The sequence below is a fragment of the Myotis lucifugus genome, unplaced genomic scaffold, assembly GCF_000147115.1.
Source record: "Myotis lucifugus unplaced genomic scaffold, Myoluc2.0 scaffold_7, whole genome shotgun sequence".
In the NCBI taxonomy this organism is placed as follows: domain Eukaryota; kingdom Metazoa; phylum Chordata; class Mammalia; order Chiroptera; family Vespertilionidae; genus Myotis; species Myotis lucifugus.
The window spans coordinates 11937173-11954641 of NW_005871055.1; positions in this window are offsets into that span (position 1 = coordinate 11937173).

Below are 17469 nucleotides of genomic sequence, written 5' to 3' on the forward strand. Positions count from 1 at the left end.
CCCTGTCACACACAGAGCAGGGCCTGTGGTAGGGGGAAGGTTGGGCGCAGCACCCTGTCACACACAGAGCCTGTTACACACAAAAGCAGGGCCGATCAGGGGTTTGGGACGCCGCACCCTGTCACACACAGAGCCACAGGGCGATCAGGGGGTTTAGGCACTGCCCCCTGTCACGCTGATCTGGTGCCCGGGAGGGCTCACGGCTCCGCTGATCCCGGTGCTGGGAGGCATATTACCCTTTTACTATATAGGATAGAGGCCTGGGGGCTGGCTGGTTTGCCCTGAAGGGTGTCCTGGATCAGGGTGGGGGTCCCCACTGGGGTGCCTGGCCAGCCTGGATGAGGGGATGATGGCTGTTTGCAGCTGGTCACACACCCTTCAGGGTGGGGGTCCCCACTGGGGTGCCTGGCCAGTCTGGGTGAGGGGCTGAGGGCTGCTTTCAGGCTGGTGGTTGTTGATTGAAGCTCCCAACCGCTCCTTTTTTTTATTTTATTCTGGGCCAGCTTTAGCTCTGGCTCTAGCTTTGAGAGCAGGTATCTGGTTTTTTTCGGTTCTATAATCGAAACAATGTATAACTCCAGCTCTGAGATCCCGGCCTATATTTGTTAGAATGTTTTAAACTGCCAGCTCAGAGGCCGGCAAGGCAGGCGGGGAACGTTGGATTCTGCAGTCACTGGAGCAAGCAAGCCTCATGTTCGCTTCCAGCTGCCTGGCTGCCGGCCGCCATCTTGGCTGACAGTTAATTTGCATAAGGATACGCTGATTAGCCAATGGGAAGGGTAGCGGTCGTACGCCAATTACCATGTTTCTCTTTTATTAGTGTAGATTGGTTATCATATTCCTTCTGCTGTTCTTTACATCCCATGACTGTTTTGTAACTACTGATTTATACTTTTTAATCCCTTCACCTTCTTCAAGCAGGCCTCCAAACCTCTTCTCTTCTGGCAATCATCTGTCTGTTCTCTGTATCTAAGAGTCTGTTCTTATTTTGTTTGTATATTTATTTTGTTCTTTAGATTCCACATATAAGTGAAATTATATGGTATTTGTCTTCCTCTGACTGATTTATTTCACGTAGCATAATATCCTAGGTCCGTCCATGTTGTTGCAAATGGTAAGATTTTATTCTTTTCATGGCCGAGTAATAGTCCATTGTGTATATGTACCACAGCTTTTTTATCCACTCATCTATTGATGGGCACTTGGATTGCTTCCCTATCTTGGCTATTGTAAAGAATGCTGCAATGAACATAATGATACATATATTCTTTCTAATTAGCGTTTTGGGTTTCTCTGGATATATACTCAGAAGTGGAATGGCTAGATCATAAGGCCAAGTGGTGTTTTTTTTTTATCCTCACCTTAGGATATATTTTTATTGATTTTTAGAGAGAGAGAGAAACATCATTGTGAGAGAGAAACATCGATTGGTTGCCTCTCATAGGCGTCCTAATTGGGATTGAACCTGCAACCTAGGTATGTGTCCTGACCAGGAATAGAACTTGCAACCTTTTGGTGTATGGATAATGCTCCAATAAACTGAGCCACCTGTCCAGGGCAATCTGAGCTTTTAAAAATGCCTCTTCACTAGCTATTCCGTGCTGTGAATATGGTCTACTTGGACACTAAAATCTTTCTCCCATTCTTAGCATTAGGATAATTCTCATTATTGGTAAACAATTATTAAGATAGATAAAGAGAAATGGGAGAAAGACCAATGAGAGCATTAAACTTTAAAAGTTAAAGAACTGAAATCTCTGAGATAATATGGGCACTAGTGACAGACCGCCCAGGTTTCAATATTGGCATCATCAGTTACTTTAAGGTTTTCTCATTCATAAAATGAACATAATAATAATAATGTATGTAAAGTATAGAAAACACTCATAAAATTATTATATGAATTAAATGAAAATAATTGTGAGAAGTGCTTCTTATATAGCTATCCTTTGATAAACGTGGGCCACAATGAGAAAGTGTAAAAAAATCTGGAAACAAAAGCTTAAAATGACTCAAAGACTATTTCTAGGTATATTATGTAAAGTGTAAAATGTGAGAAAATAAGACTGAATTACAGCAAGAAAGATTCAGATCATCATTAGGAATAACTTGACTCTAAGGGTGATGAAACACTTGGATAGAATTTTATCATGCTTCTGATTTTCTAGTTTTCTTCTTAGCATTTCTGGAGCAGCATATTAATAGAATAGCAACCAAAACAAAGCTTTTAAAAATATAGCTACAGACATTTGCTCCAAATACAACTCACAGCAAATAAAATAATAGTCAATAATAGCTTAATCATAAAGTTTAAAAGTGCTCCTGTAACTCACACCAGATTCTAAAGATTCCAAAGGGAATTGCTGGGGTCAAGATTTAGCATCATCAAATGACATTAAAGACAAAGTACACCTACTATGTGCTTATATACAGCCAGGAAGAACAATCAAATGGGAGAGGGGATGTTAAATAGGGAAGATGGGAACACTGGTTATGTTCCTAGTAATTAGAGAGTGTACTGGGCTCCTTACATTTATTATATGTTTGCTAGGGGCCGAGTGCACAAAATTCCTGCACGGGTGGGGTCCCTAGGCCTGGCCAGTGATCAGAGCCTATCAGGGCTGTCTCACCCAGTCCCAGTCAAGGCTGGGCTGGACAGGGCCTGCTGGGGTGGGGGGAAGAATGGGGGCAGGGACCATGGGAGGCTTGCTGGCCAGGGGGAGGGACTGGGGGAGGTTGGCTGGTCATGGGAGGTTGGCTGTGGGAGCACACTGATCACCAGGAGGCAGTTCCTGCATTGAGCATCTGCCCCCTGGTGGTCAGTGTGCATCATTGTAACTGGTCAACTGGTTGTTCCAGTCGTTCTGGTCATTTGGTCACTTAGGCTTTTATATATACACTGAGTGGCCAGATTATTATGACAACCCATCAGTACTTCATTGAGTCACCTTTTGCCTTCAATACTGCGGCGATTCTTCTTGACATTGACTCCACGAGATGTTGAAAGGTGATGCAAGGAATCTGACACCATGCCTGATGAATAGCACTGTCCAGTTCTGTGAGATTTGATGGTTGTGGAACCAGCTGCCTAATGGCTCTTTTAACTTCATCTCACAAATGCTCAATTGGATTGAGATCTGGTGATTGTGGGGGCCACCTAAGCAAGGTAAAGTCTCCCTCATGTTCTTGAAAGCACTCCTGCATAATACGAGCACCATGGCATGGCGCATTGTCTTGTTGGAAGAAGCCATCTCCATTGGGATACGCCATCAACATGATAGGATGAACTTGATCAGCAATGATACTTAGGTACATTGTGCTATTCAGATGTTGTTCCACACGAATTAAAGGGCCCAAATCATGCCAGGAAAACATGCCCCAAACCATAACACTGCCCCCACCAGCTTGAAGGGTTGTACTCATGCATGTGGGGTGCATGCTTTCATGCTGTTTCCGCCCAATTCTCACTCTGCCATCTGCATGTTGCAACTGGAAACGTGATTCATTGGACCACATAACTTTTTTTCCAATGCTCGACTGTCCAATCCTTGTGTTCCTGTGCAAATTGGAGACGTTTTATCTTGGTAACTGCAGACAGCAAAGGTGTTCGAACAGGCCTTTGGCTTCCATATTCCATACGATGCAGTGTATGGCTAATTTGTCTACAAATGTCAGGTGGTCATAATAATCTGGCCACTCACGTTCAAATATATCCCATGTTCAAAGGCTGTTAAATTGCATTGTTTACCCATATATTCAGAAAAAAATCACTTCTACTGTCGTGGTAAACAACCTGCTTCCGTATTTATACTGGTCTGGCCCTCTAGCAACTTCAGCGTGAAATTATAGCTAATTTGCCTACAAACGTCAGGTGGTCATAATAATCTGGCCACTCAGTGTATAAATTAGAGGCCTGGTGCACAAAATTGGTGCACTGGAGGAGGGTGTCCCTCAGCCCAGTCTGCACTCTCTCCAATCTGGGACCCCTCAAGGGATGTCCGGCAGCCAGACATCCCTCTTACAATCTGGGACTGCTGGCTCTCAACCACTTGCCTGCCTGATTGCCCCTAATTGCTTCTGCCTCCCAGCCTGATCACCCCCTATCCACTCCCCTGTCAGATGAAGGTGTTTGGGATACCTCCTTTGGGTTATGGATTATAGCCAGGGTTCTAAGTTCTGGCCTCTTTCTTGCTTCCTGCTGACTTGAGAGAATTGTAGTGCAGCTATCTGGTCAACCACGCTTATGGGGCTGTGGGAGACACAGCTTCATCTGGGAGAGTGGCTGACTAGTAATTACTGATAGCAACTTTAATTTGTCTGTTCCACTCAGTGCTGAATGAGAATAAGCAAAGTGTGTTGCCAGTTTCAGGGTGAGTAGGGTGGTGTGTGGGGGAACAGATAATAAAATTATGTTTGAGCAATAGCAAGAACACCTGGGTTAGGCTATCAAGTTTCTACAGTTGTGCTCATCTCTTTAATACTAGAGCAGCAGGGAGAGATGCTGCCGAGGCTGCGGGGGATGGGGTGTGTGTGTGAATGCTTCTCTGTGAGGAGGCACAGGTGACTTCCTTCCTTGATGACTGGCCTTGTATGCCAAGGAGGCTGACAGTGTGCCTGAAAAGGTTGGAGTCATATAGTTGGAACTGCCATCATTGATTCTGTTAGGAAATTTCCATATTAGTATCTCAACCAGTGGTTCTCAAACTTGAGCCTTCATCAAAATCACCTGGAGGTCATGTTAAAACAGATTGCTAGGCCATAACCCCAGACTTTCTGATTTAGTGTGTTTAGGGTTGAGCCTGAGAATTTGTACTTTTTGAGAATTTTCATTTTTAATAAGGCCCTAGATAATGTTGTTACTGCTGGTCCATTGACCACATTTTGAAGATTACTACTATAGACCTGGCTTTGTCAAGTACCCTGGGAACTTTCTGAGATGTTCTGGGGTCAAGAAGACCTTGAACCTGGTGAGCAAACTAGAAGACAAATCCTATTAAGGATCCCAAAGTAAACTTACTGAGGGATGCCGGGGAAGTGAGAGATGGGGTAAGATTTTAGGCCTGGGACAGAATATATATAACACCTATTAGTTTGTTTATTAAAGCTATCCTCTGATATGCTGTGGCAGGTGATTTCTTTGCTGTTTTTCATGTGGAAGGATTTCCCCCGGTTTCTGGGAGACACCTTGTATTAAGAAAATAATAGGTGATGGCAAAGAAATCTGTGCCTTTCATATCCACCCACTGCACTGAGACAATATAAGTGTTTTTAGGAAAGCAGGGGATATTTGTATAGCATCTACTAGGTGATAGGCACTGTGGTAAGTACTTTACACACGTCATTTCTTGTGATTAAAAAAATTCTGCAAGGTCTATTATTTTTATTTTATAGATAAGGAAACTAAGCTCCAGCAGCATTAAGAACATACCCCCCGCCCCCCAAAACACATACACACACACACACACACACACACACACACACAACCCCCCCCCCCCCCGCCCCGCCGAATCACAACACCCGTAATGGGCAGACTCCGGACTTAAAAATTCCAAATCTGTGTCCCCTGGATTTACCATTGGAAATTCAGAAATCTTTTTAAAAAATGGGCAGTTCTTAAAATTAAATATTACTTCTTAATTTAAAAACCAGATTATGTGTTCCGGACAAAAAGGTATAGGCATGAACAAGTGAGAATTGTAGATAAAGGGATAAAGAACATAAAACATGCCAAATCAAAGCATCTAGAGATATTTACATTGATCCATTTGATTATATTTTAAAGTTTCTTTTCTCCTCTGTTCACTTTGGTGGCTTTTCTCAGGTAAGTAAGAGTTCCAAAAAACTAAAATAAGCCTGGCTGGCACAGCTCAGTGGTTGATCAACCTATGAACCAGGGGGTCAGGGTTCGATTCCTGGTCATGAAACATGTCTGGGTTGTGGGTTTGATCCTCAGTTGGGGGCTTGCAGGAGGCAGCCAATCAATGATTCTCTCTCTTCATTGATGTTTCTATCTAGCTCTCTCGCTCCCTGGTGAACTGAACAGTGCCTGGCATATTATCATCATCATCATCTTCACTATCACCATCATCACTGCATGCCTGCCTGCACAGAGAGTGAGGGTGGGAATTAGGTGGGCACCAGAGGCAGTGAGTGAAATCACTGAGGAAAAGACATATTGCAAACAGCAAATTGCTCTAGTCATTAAAACTCCCTAAAAATTCTAGATTCTGATTTAGAAGGCAAATATGACTTTACTAAATAAGATAAGTTGAAGGAATTGGGGGGTAGGAAAGGAGTGCATATCTGTAAAATAAAAATGGATCAGTTGGTGAGAATCACTTGGTGAGGTCTCATTGTCAGCCAGGAAGGTAATTTGAAATTTGGGTTCACCTTGCTGAAATAGAAACTACCTGATTAGAAGACTTGCCCTGAGCCCATCAGAGAAACCATGGGTGGCATGTACATATTTAAGGTAGTTCTTGGGAAGAAAGTCTTGACAGGAAAGCCAGATGCAGAGAAAGCCACCAGGTAAGCAAATGCCTGGTGATTGCACGTAAGCATAAATTGGGGATATAAACACAACCATGGGCAAAAGAATGGGTTTAAGAGGTAAAAAAGATGCAGGACATTTGTGCAAAGAAAGGGTTCCAGGAGAAGCTGCGAGGAGATAAATGGAGAGAAGAGGTGGCAGCTGGGTCAGTGGAAAAAATAAGGGCAGAATTGTATGTGGCTCCATAAATGGGGGGAACCAAAGCAGACGTGGTGAGCAGTAGGGAGGGAACAGATCAGAGCAGTCAGAGCAAGTCTGTTTCCAATAGATTTCCACACAGCATAAGGAAGACATGCTAGGTGAGAGCCTGGACTTCTTTCTGTAGGAGGCTGAAGGGAGCTGAGGACAGAGAACTGCCAACTGCTTCACAGCTGGGGAGGTAAACAACTGGCCAGATGTTTTAGAGACAACCTGTATGACAACCTGAACATATTCCATTTATCAAGAGTGAGGAATAAGCAACAGCCTACAGGGTCAGTCACGTCCGTATTTATGAACTGTGGGCTCTGTGTGTGCATGCCAATGTGTGGGACATGAGAGATGCAAGTGATGAAACCTAAAGTGATTCTTGTTTCTGTAGAGCTAATTAGGAGCCTGGTAACAAAACAGGAGCCTGGCAGAGAGGTGAGAGAGGGAGTTTGCAGGAACCAGTCAGAACCCAAAGCTTGATGTTCTGTGCTGTGACTGATGATTGTGGCTCACGTGTGTAACCATTTTAGAATGTCCTGTTCCTGTCAGCTCTGAAAATAGGAGGAATTAACAGCCTGGTGATGTGGCCTTGTTTTAACTCTTTTGTGAGACTGGCCTTTTTCATCTCTTTTAGCATTCTGTGAACATTTGGCATAGAATTCTTGGCACAATTCACAGAAGTCCTACTCGTTAACAGACTCTCATGTCCTACTATTCCAAGAGAGTTAACCCTGGGAGTTTTCCAGCCAGAAGTTAGCAGGCTTAGAGTCTGTGGCTGGCTGCTTTTGAGAGCCATTTCTCAGAAAAAAGTTGGCTGCACCAGGCCCTGTACCCACAGAAGTCTGGAGATAAGGTGCAACAATTGCAGGTTTAAGGCCACCCCTATAGCTATATGCGACATCAATAGAGTAAACTTCCTCTCTTCCCCCCACAATGTGAACTCAGTAACTGTTTTAATATGAATTAACATGGGAGGAAAGTAAAAAAGAGTTACCAAGTTAACAAAACAAAAATTTACTTAACAAACCTGATGACTAGCAGACACTTGGGTGGTATGAGATGCCCCAAATCACTTACTAGTACAGCCCTGACTGAGCATGTTTCTAGAATAGGCATTAGTAATGGAAGAAGAAGTAATGAGGGAGGGAAAAGGTGTCTGAAATATGAGACAGTGTAGTGGAGGGATGCTGAGGTAGAAGGGAAGAAATAAGAAGTGTGCCCAGATGGCAGGTGAGGAGGAGAGGGCACCTGACCTGAGCAGATGCAGGGACCACCAGGTGACAAAGGAGGCCAGTGTCCTGTGGTCAGGCTGGGCAGGGGAGTGAGGCTAGAGGCAGTGTTTGAAGTTGATTATTAACAGGGTTCCAGAGAATTTGCTGGGGAATTGGGGAGAGCTGCCTTTTCCTTGTGAATTGGTAAGGAGGACAGAGGGCTTGGGAGAGTGTCAGGGCATTAGGAGGACTGTGGAGATCTTGTTGAAATAAAACAATGGGATCCACATCTAAGCTTTCCTGTAGGATGATTGGAAAATATGGCTTGAGGAGCCTTTGCCTTGAGAGGGGTCCCTGACGATTGCTCTCTCTGTTGTTCCTCATTCTCATTTTCTCAGCTGAGAATATGCTTTGCCAGCCAATCTGATACTGTTTGGTTCCTTCACTTTCATGTAAAATTCCCTTTTGTGTAACTGCACACATGTCATTAACATGTTTAATGACCAGGAATTATGGATGTCTTGCTGCCTCTTTCCCCCCTGACACTCTTAACAACTATTCCTCTTGTCTATATTCAGTGCATCTCCCCAAACCTTTGAGCATCATTGAGATTGGGGGTCATTTGCAATGAAGTTGGGTTGATGTTTCTCAGTTTGAGGCAAAGGCTTTAGATTAGCTGTCCTGTGTGTTGGGGGAGTAGCAAAGGATGAAGTCTTATTAAGGTCATTTGGTGAATTGCTTTTATGTTTTGCATTCTCCCCAACTATATGTTTATTCCACAAACACACACTGAGGATCAATTTTGTGGAAGTACTGTCCTGGGTTTTTGGGGCTGCAGGTGAAAGCAGCTCCATCCTTCTTTCTCTCTGCAGCGGGGTTTCCAGGAAGCATTCAGGGAGCTTAACATCTAGTAATGGACAATAAGGCATTTTCCTGAATAACCATAACATAGAGCAGAATGTAATAAGTGTACTAAGAGGTGGCTAGATTCAGATGTTTTAGAAGTTCAAAGGAGGAGAGATTTACTGTGCGTGCTGGAATAGTATTCAAGTACAAGTTGTACTGGAAGATAAATAACCTATTCACTTCATAGTACTGTAATAAATAAAATATTATTGACATGGCTGGCAAGACTACTAATACCGTTTGGACGTTGCAAAAAGCTCTGATGTATAAATAGCCATGGGTTCATAGAATATTAGAATATTAGCAGCACTGCAAGTAATCTTGGAAGACATCCAATTCAACTTCTAATTTGAAAATTTACAAATGTCCACGAAGGTTGTCAGTTGCCCAAGATCACAGACCTAGATTGGCAGGGGCAGGTAGCTAGGACTGCTTACTTGCTGTTCACGCTAGAGTGGTGGCATCATTGGCTATCTTGCCTCTGCTGGACATCTGCCCTAAAAAAATTCCTCATATCTTGTGGGAAGTGTCCCTCTGAACTACTTGTCCCAGACCAGGGCTATCTGTAGAAAACAAAGCCATCTGCAGTTGTAAGTCACCCCCTTTCCCATGACAGCAGCAGTGAGTGACTACCTTCCTTTGTTGTGGAGCTGATGTAAGTCTTCTGTAACTCTGTCCTGGGCCATAGAGAGGCCTTCAACTTCCTTTCTGGCACTAGAATGAAAGCTACAAGTGGGATAGGAACCCTACCTGGGCATTTTAACTGGGCTTGGCATACTATTCCATATAGGGACAACTTAGAATAAGAGAAAGATTCAGAAATTTCTTCAACCTGACACATTTGCCGGTTGGGGAGTACAATCTACTTGGGAGAATAAGGCCTGAACACATGAAAAGGACATAATGAAATATGTAGTAGCAACAGTGACACCACTACCACCACCATCTTTTACATATCGTTTCTGCCATATTTTATCTCATTTAATCCTAACAACAACCCAATGAGGTAAGTAATACTATCTCCTTTTTAAAGATAAGAAAACTGAGCCTCAGAGAGACTAAGAAACTCACTGAAGTTCACAAAGCTAGTAAGTATAAAAGCTGCGATTCCAACCCAAGTGTGTTTAATGCCAAATCTAGTATCAGTTGTGGACACACATTGGCAGAATGATGGAGTAATCTTTTTAACCTCTTATTTAGCCAACATATAAGAGTGCAAAGTCTCTTTTGCAGCCATGTTTTTCTAAATACATGTTTCACCCTCTTTTGATCTGCTCAATGGCATTATCGCACAGCTGGGAGTACTCATTTTTTTTTCTTTTTCCAGATTTTCCTTCCAAAACAAATTATTAATTGTCCCACGTCTAAAGCTTATATCATACTCTTTGATCCCTGGAATCCACATGTCATTAAAACATCTCTTGGAATTATTCCCTGTGACATTGCAGTCTGGTTCCTGCAGCGTAATTCCACTTGCTGACTTTTTTCTTTGCATCACATTTGGATAACGAATGGTCCCCAGATGCCCCTAGAATCTGCCTTTCTGCCCTCAGAGGTTGACTTCATGGGTCCTCTTTTCCTTTCTAATGGCCCTGCTTGCCTTCTGGAATGGTCGGGGCTCAAAAGCACTTACAGGCAAAGCACCTTTGAACATTACAGTTTGCCTTCATCTCATTGCGCTTTCTCTGTTCCCTTTCTCTTCACCATGTCCCCTCCCTTCTTCACTCTGGCTTCCAGTGCTCCCTTGTAGCTCCAGCTGTGCAGCACTGTCCTCATTCTTCAGCTTATCCCTGGGACTGGAAACACAGCATCCAGTCTCTCTTTCTTTCGAGGCTTCCTCCAAAATTTTCATTACCTGAGTCCTTCTCATAGTTTCTTCCTTGCCTCTTGTCATGGCTGAGGACATTCCTAGGGTCATTTTTTCTCATTCCCATGGGAAAATGGCTGCCCATCATTCACGCTTTTATCCAATGTGCATTTTACTTGACCTCTTACATGTGCCATGCTGTGTGATTAGAGGTGGATAACATAGTCTTAAGAAATTTTAAAATTTAAATAGACTTTATTTTTTTTTACAGCAACTTTAGGTTCACAGTAAAATTGAATGGCAAATACAGAGATTTCCCATATATCCCTGTCCCCACAAATGTGCAGCCTCCCCCACTATTGACGTCCTCTAAGTCAGTAACTTTCAGTCTTGAGGGTTCATAAAAATCACGTGAGAGGTTGTTAAAATGCAGATTTCTTAGTTTCCTCCCTTTATTCTGATTTAGTTGGTCTGAGTGGTGCCCAGGAATCTGCATTTTAATGGTTCGGATGACAGTGTACAGATCACATTTGGGACCAGGACACTGGGAGATCAGAAGGCTTCTTGTAACATCTCAGCAGAGTTTACATATGTAAACCCAGAGTTTACATATGCAGAGACTGCAGAGAGAGATTTGTTGCTTTCCTAAGGTTAGGCAGCAATTTGATTGGTGGAGCTTGAGTCAACCCTGAGTAGGCTTCCAGACTCTAAGCCCAGGCTCTTTCTGCTTTATTCACTCTCCATCCATACATTGCTGATAAAAGCAAATTGGACTCCTGGCTGCTGGGGTTAAAGGTCTGGTTTGAGCAGCTCCTGTGCTTGGCAGGCTCAGATTCTGTGAGGGTTACAAGAATTGTCTCCACTATCTCCGTGCCTTTTGGTAGCCAGGGCCATTACTCTGAGCGACTTAGCTCTCATTATCACCAGGTTTACACAGAGAACTCACCACTTCCCCCTTCTTATGGAAGAGGATCCTGAGGACATCCAGTGAGGCCATGTCTGTAGGCTCCTAGTCACAGAGAGCTGTCAGTAAGTCCTGCATTAGGAGTCCCAACACTGGTTTCTAGTTGATTTTTAAATTCCTTAAACCAGCCAGCCTCTTAAATACAAAAGCTTTGAGTACTTGAGTAGCTGAGACCTTTATATTTGACTTTTTGACTTTTCCTGACAGAGATATTTGAGAGCAAATTTGTGGACTTGTCTGAATGTTTGTTCACTACTTTCCCCCCAAGTGCCTTTCAGGAAGGAGGTGAAAGCCCATGTTAAGTGGGTATTATGGAGCTGAGAGAGGGTCACCTGCATTGGTCCCAAGTCATGGACACAGCTTGTATACTAAGTGCTGAAGCAACTGTGAAGGCCATGGCCTCAGAAAGCCATTGATGCTCAGCCAGAGACCGGCCCAGGCCCTTGTTGAAGCCAGTTACCATGGCCAGCCTTTAAGCTTTCTGGATGTTCAAGGCTTTGCAGAAATGACACATTGAGTTTTGCAATGCACTGTGGCAACAAAAGCATAGGCCCAACCATTTCTGCAGTTTTCCAGAGTGATCTGCTGTAGCAGGGGTGCTGGAGGGCTGTGGAATTGTCTCCTCTGTTAACTGGATCGTCCCAACCTAAACCCATATCCGACCCTCTTTGCTGCCATTGCTCTCTTGTTCTCAGGCTGATGTTAAATAAAAGCAACCTGGTGCTTTATGTGTGTTGTCTGAAATCATAACCAGCTGAGGAGCTGTCTCCTACCCTCATTTTACATACAGAGGCTAAATGCTTGACCCAGGGCAACTGCACAGCCCAGGTTCACCCCCAGTAAACACAAGCTCCACACCGGGATCACACATTATGTCATCTCCCTTGGAAAAAGAGTCAGATTATTATCCTGAGTGACCAGGAGGTTGCTTAGTAACCAAAACGAATCAAAAAGCATAAACTATAGCTTGATGAATTACTCAGGATAAATTGTTCCCTGTCCTGGGCATGTGCAGTTCTGGACATTCCTAGAACTCATGGAATTACTTGGAAAGAAGGTGATATGAGGGAATTAGAGCCACAAAGTGCTGGAACTGTATGTTGACAAGAGTTTGTCTACTGAAATATGTAAGTTTTGAATTACACTTGCCTCGTGATTTCCACTTCTGCTGCCGCTGTCGTCTGAGGTTTCAGCCCCTGCTGCACAGCTTCGCCAGCTGTTCACATGCTGGGAAGGGCAGTGCTGGGGCCGCTCCCCAGGGGCCAGGCACTGGTGTGAGAACGAACTTACTTTTGATGATCTAGCAAGTGGGATTTATAGTCTACATTCTAATTATTATTATAGGTTACAATTTTCGACTTGTATTTTGATAGGCGACTTTAGTTGCAGTTGCAGGAGAAAACTAGTAATGTCACCCTCCTCAGGTATCTCAAAGTACACATTCAATGCCATCCATGACTTGGTGTGGTTAAGGAGCAGACACTGATTAGGTTTGCAGACTCCAAACTTGATGTGCAGCAGAATCATTGATAACAAATAAAAACAAACAAACAAAAAAGGAGCAACAAACAAACAGATTCTCAAGTTTTGCCAAGCCCAAGATTGATTTGGTTGAGAAATTATATAATATATAATACATTTAAATTTATTTTTATTTAAGTGTAGTTGGTATACAATCTTGTATTGGTTATATTAGTTTCAGGTGTATAATATAGTGATTCAACATTTTTATAGTTTACAATGTGATCATCCCATTAATCTAATAATCTTCTGTCACTGTGCAAACTATTATAATATTGTTGACTATATTTTTCCTCTATCTCCTCACCCCCTTCCTTCTGATAACCATCCCTTTGGTCTTGGTTTCTATGAGTCTGTTTTTGTTTTGTTTTGTTTGTTTTGTTTATAGATTCCACATATAAGTGAAATCATATGGTATTTTTCTTTCTCTCTTTTAGTTATTTCTCTTAGCATAATACCCTCTATGTCCACTCACGTTCTTGCAAGTGGCAAGATTTCAATCTTTTTTATGGCTGAGTCATAGTTCACTGTGTATGTGTACCACATCTTCTCTATCTATTTATCTATTGATGGACACCTTGGTTGCTTCTGTATCTTTGTGGGTGCATATATCTTTTTAAATTACTGTTCTTGTTGAGAAATCATATTTTGAAAGATGCCCAGGTAATAATTCTGGTTCATGGTTTGTGAAAGTCTTGAAGGAACTGTCTTGGGCAAACAAATAATTCTAGTTTTATACTTGCCAGCTTTTAAAATTTTTCATCTTTGAAATGAAAAGTTTATACTAACCACACTGCCAGGGTTAAGGTGATAGCAAAACAACATTGTATTCCAGTTGGAACACATGGACCATGAAGAGAATAGTGAGGCATTTTTATAATCATGGTATCATGTAGATTGAAAATAGGAGGTCTTAGTAATACCATTAATAGTCAGGTGGGAATGTGGATGCGAACTGTACCTCAGTTTCCTCATCTACAAAATGAAAATCTTGTGCTGTGTGATTTTCAAGTTTCCTGCTGAGTATAAAATTCTGCAATGAGAATCTCCGCTCTCTGAAATATCCTTTTATGCCCAGTGAGTTAAATTAGATTATTAAACACTAGAGGCCCAATGCACAAAATTCGTGCAAGAGTAGGCTTTCCTTCCCATTGCTGCTGGCACTGGCTCCCCTCTGGCACCGGGGACCCAGGCTTCCCTAGCAGCCCAGGCTTTGTCTAGTCTAATTAGCATATTACGCTTTTATTATTATAGATTTATTGAACACTTGCTATATGTCCAGAAACTTAAATTCTTTGAAAAATTGAATTTGGGGTGAAAAAGGGTCTGGGGGGAGGGGTGAAAATACTAGTGAAGAGAAATAGATGGAACTCAGTGACTAAGTATTTCTGAACTCTAATAGTGCTTCTGCTTTCTCATTCAGAGCTTTTTGTGTGGTTAAAATGCAGGTTACAGTGAGACAACTGACTGAAAGCTGCAAGCAAATATAACCTGATAGATGATAACTGTGTTACTCAGCCCTTTGGATGACAAATATTGCTAGGTGATAAAAAGCATTAATGCATTAGGTGCTGACCTAGTGCTAAAATGCTGCTTCAGGAAAAACATATCCCCAAAAAGGAAATACTGGTGATTTGACTGACAGGAACAGCTGGAGGCCCCTAGATTTACCCAGATAGAAAGAAGAAGAAAAAGAAGTTGTATGTTATATGGAAGAAACTGGTGTGAGCTGTGTCTCTCGAATATTCATGTTTCTGAACGGTTGGAAAGGTGTTGATTATATTATCTCTCAGTTTCTGGTAGGGCTCAGATTCTAGGTGTTATTCAATAGTGAAAGCCCCAGCCCACTGAGGGGCCCTCAGTGCAGTGCTTTCTGTTGAGGAGGCAGTGGCTCAGGCTAGAGGCTTTCCAATGGCTTTTAGAGTTTCACAGATTGGCTGAAAATAGAAGGTGAAAGAGGGAGAAGGGAGGGGTGTGGTATCAGGAAAATGTTACTTATGTCTGCTGTAAATTGCATACACGATTAGGTTGATGACAACATCTCTCTACATGAGATGGACCAATTAGCCAGTTGGAAGAATTCATGAGTTGCATTTTGGTGGCATTCCTCCCTCCATGGATACATGCACAAGACTCTACTCCCCAAAAGGGACCTTTACTATAAGCCAAAAACATATTCTTTACTTCTATAAAGTTGCCGAAAACTTGTGCTGGTGCTTTCTTCTTGTTTAATACTATTATTTACTGTCAACGTGTCTAAGGTAGGCTTGTTGCTGTTTCAGACTCTTATAAAGTCTATAAAGAAAGGGGCTGGAATGGGATCAGTGGCATAGACCTCTTCTCCCTTTCCTTCTTTTTGGGCAGACATCTCAGCTGAGGCTTTTCTCTGGTATCTCTCTCAGGATATAGACCCCAATGAGACATATGATCTGACATCCCAGTGGCCTCACTGAGCGGCAGACAAGTGTTTAGAATTCCTCAGTCAACTAGGAGGCAAGTAAAGAAAGCCCCAAGCAATAAAGGCAGACGCTGGGAACTTTTGAACTTATTCTGGGTTGACTTAAAGGAGTATTAAATGGAAAGGGTATGTGAAAACAGCAGCCAGAGTTTAGCTGACTCAAGAGATAGTTGTTATAAGAGGCAGTGGGTGCACAGCCAGGTTTGCAGTGCATACATTTAGGAGATACAGTCCTGCATGCATGCCTGGTCTCAGCATATGCAGAATAAAGCCTTCTATGAAAGGAAGTGGGCCAGAGCTGCATCTATGTGTAGGGTGTCTGTGCCTTTCTCCAGGTAGAGAGATTCACAGCAGGTTGGATTTTTCTACTCAGGACTGACATTTAGCCTGCCTGCATGAGGGTGGGAGCCTGGCTGCCTGTGTCAGTCTTTGTTTTGACTAGTTGATGCTGTGTTGTATCTGTTGTTAAATATTTTGAATATAACCCTTGGTCATATCCTCCAGAACATTTATTAGTGGTGGATCTCTACACAGATTTCACAAATCTCTATCCTTGTCCCTGTCCTTAACCAATCATCTTGAAGAAATAGTGAAAAGTCCCATTTGTTGATGAGAAAAGCTCTTCACTTGGAATATTTCTGGGGTCTTGGCTTAAATGTGACTTCTCTAGAGAGGCCTTCCATGACTCTTACCTAGTTAGACTCCCTCTTATGTGTCAATAGCGCACAGTATTCTTCCTGCTAAAACACACATTATACTCCAGTGTTCTTACTTGCTTTTAGTGAGCATCTATCTTTCTGTAAATTGAGTAATGGAAAGGATCTTATGATCTTTTCCCCATGTGCCAGAGCCTAGAACCAAATAGGTTCAGTTTATATTTGTTAGATAAATGAACTTAAATGAAATAGGTATTGAATATTTATTAATAGCAGATGTAATACCTGTACTCAAGGGGTTCATCGTAAAGAAGAGACAGTAAAACATCCCATGTGTTATGGGCACAAATGGCACATAGATGAGGTGTTATAGGAAATGCAGTAAAAGAAGCAATAAGCTTACTGCTCTGGGTTTGTGGGGGGTGGGCCATATGGAGTAGGGTAAATTATGACATTTTGGGGGAAGACTTCATTAGGAAGGCAAGTCTGAAAGTGGGAGGTAGAAATTTTCCAAGTGGGGAAAGGCATTCCAAAAAGTAGGAGCTGTAGGTAGAAGCTCAAGGGGGTACTGAACAGATGTGGCATATTTGGAAATGGCACTCATTCAAATTGACAAGAGCTAGAGTATCAGGGAATAAATGGTGAAATAACATGCTACAAAGGCAAGCAGAGTCTCATAAGGCATGCTATGGAGGCTTAGCTCTAACTTCTATACGCTAGGGAACTTTTACAGGATTTTAACAAGGGCAGTTACATTTTTTTGAACACACTGCATTAGTGGTACGTATGGAGCATGGGTTTAAAATGGGAAGATCCTAGACATAGGGATATTTCCTAGATTACAGTTCCTCCCTCCTTATAGCATTCAAGGGGTAAGGGAGAGGGAATAGTTACAGATGACACTGATGTTTCCAACTAGAGGGATGGAATCTATATCTTGACAGTCTGGAATACAATGAGCTATAATTCTAAGACTATCATTTGACCTCTTTGTACCACAAATACTGCATCTGTAAAATGCAGGGACTGGACTGGAAGATCCACATGACCCGGAACATTAACATTCTATAACTATGACATCATAAACTAATAAGATGAAATTATGTGCAAAGTAGTAGTATACAGGGTGTCCCCCCAAAATGTATATACACTTTAACAGCTGACAGCTCAATTTTGAAAATGAAATGTATTTAATAAATTTCCTTTA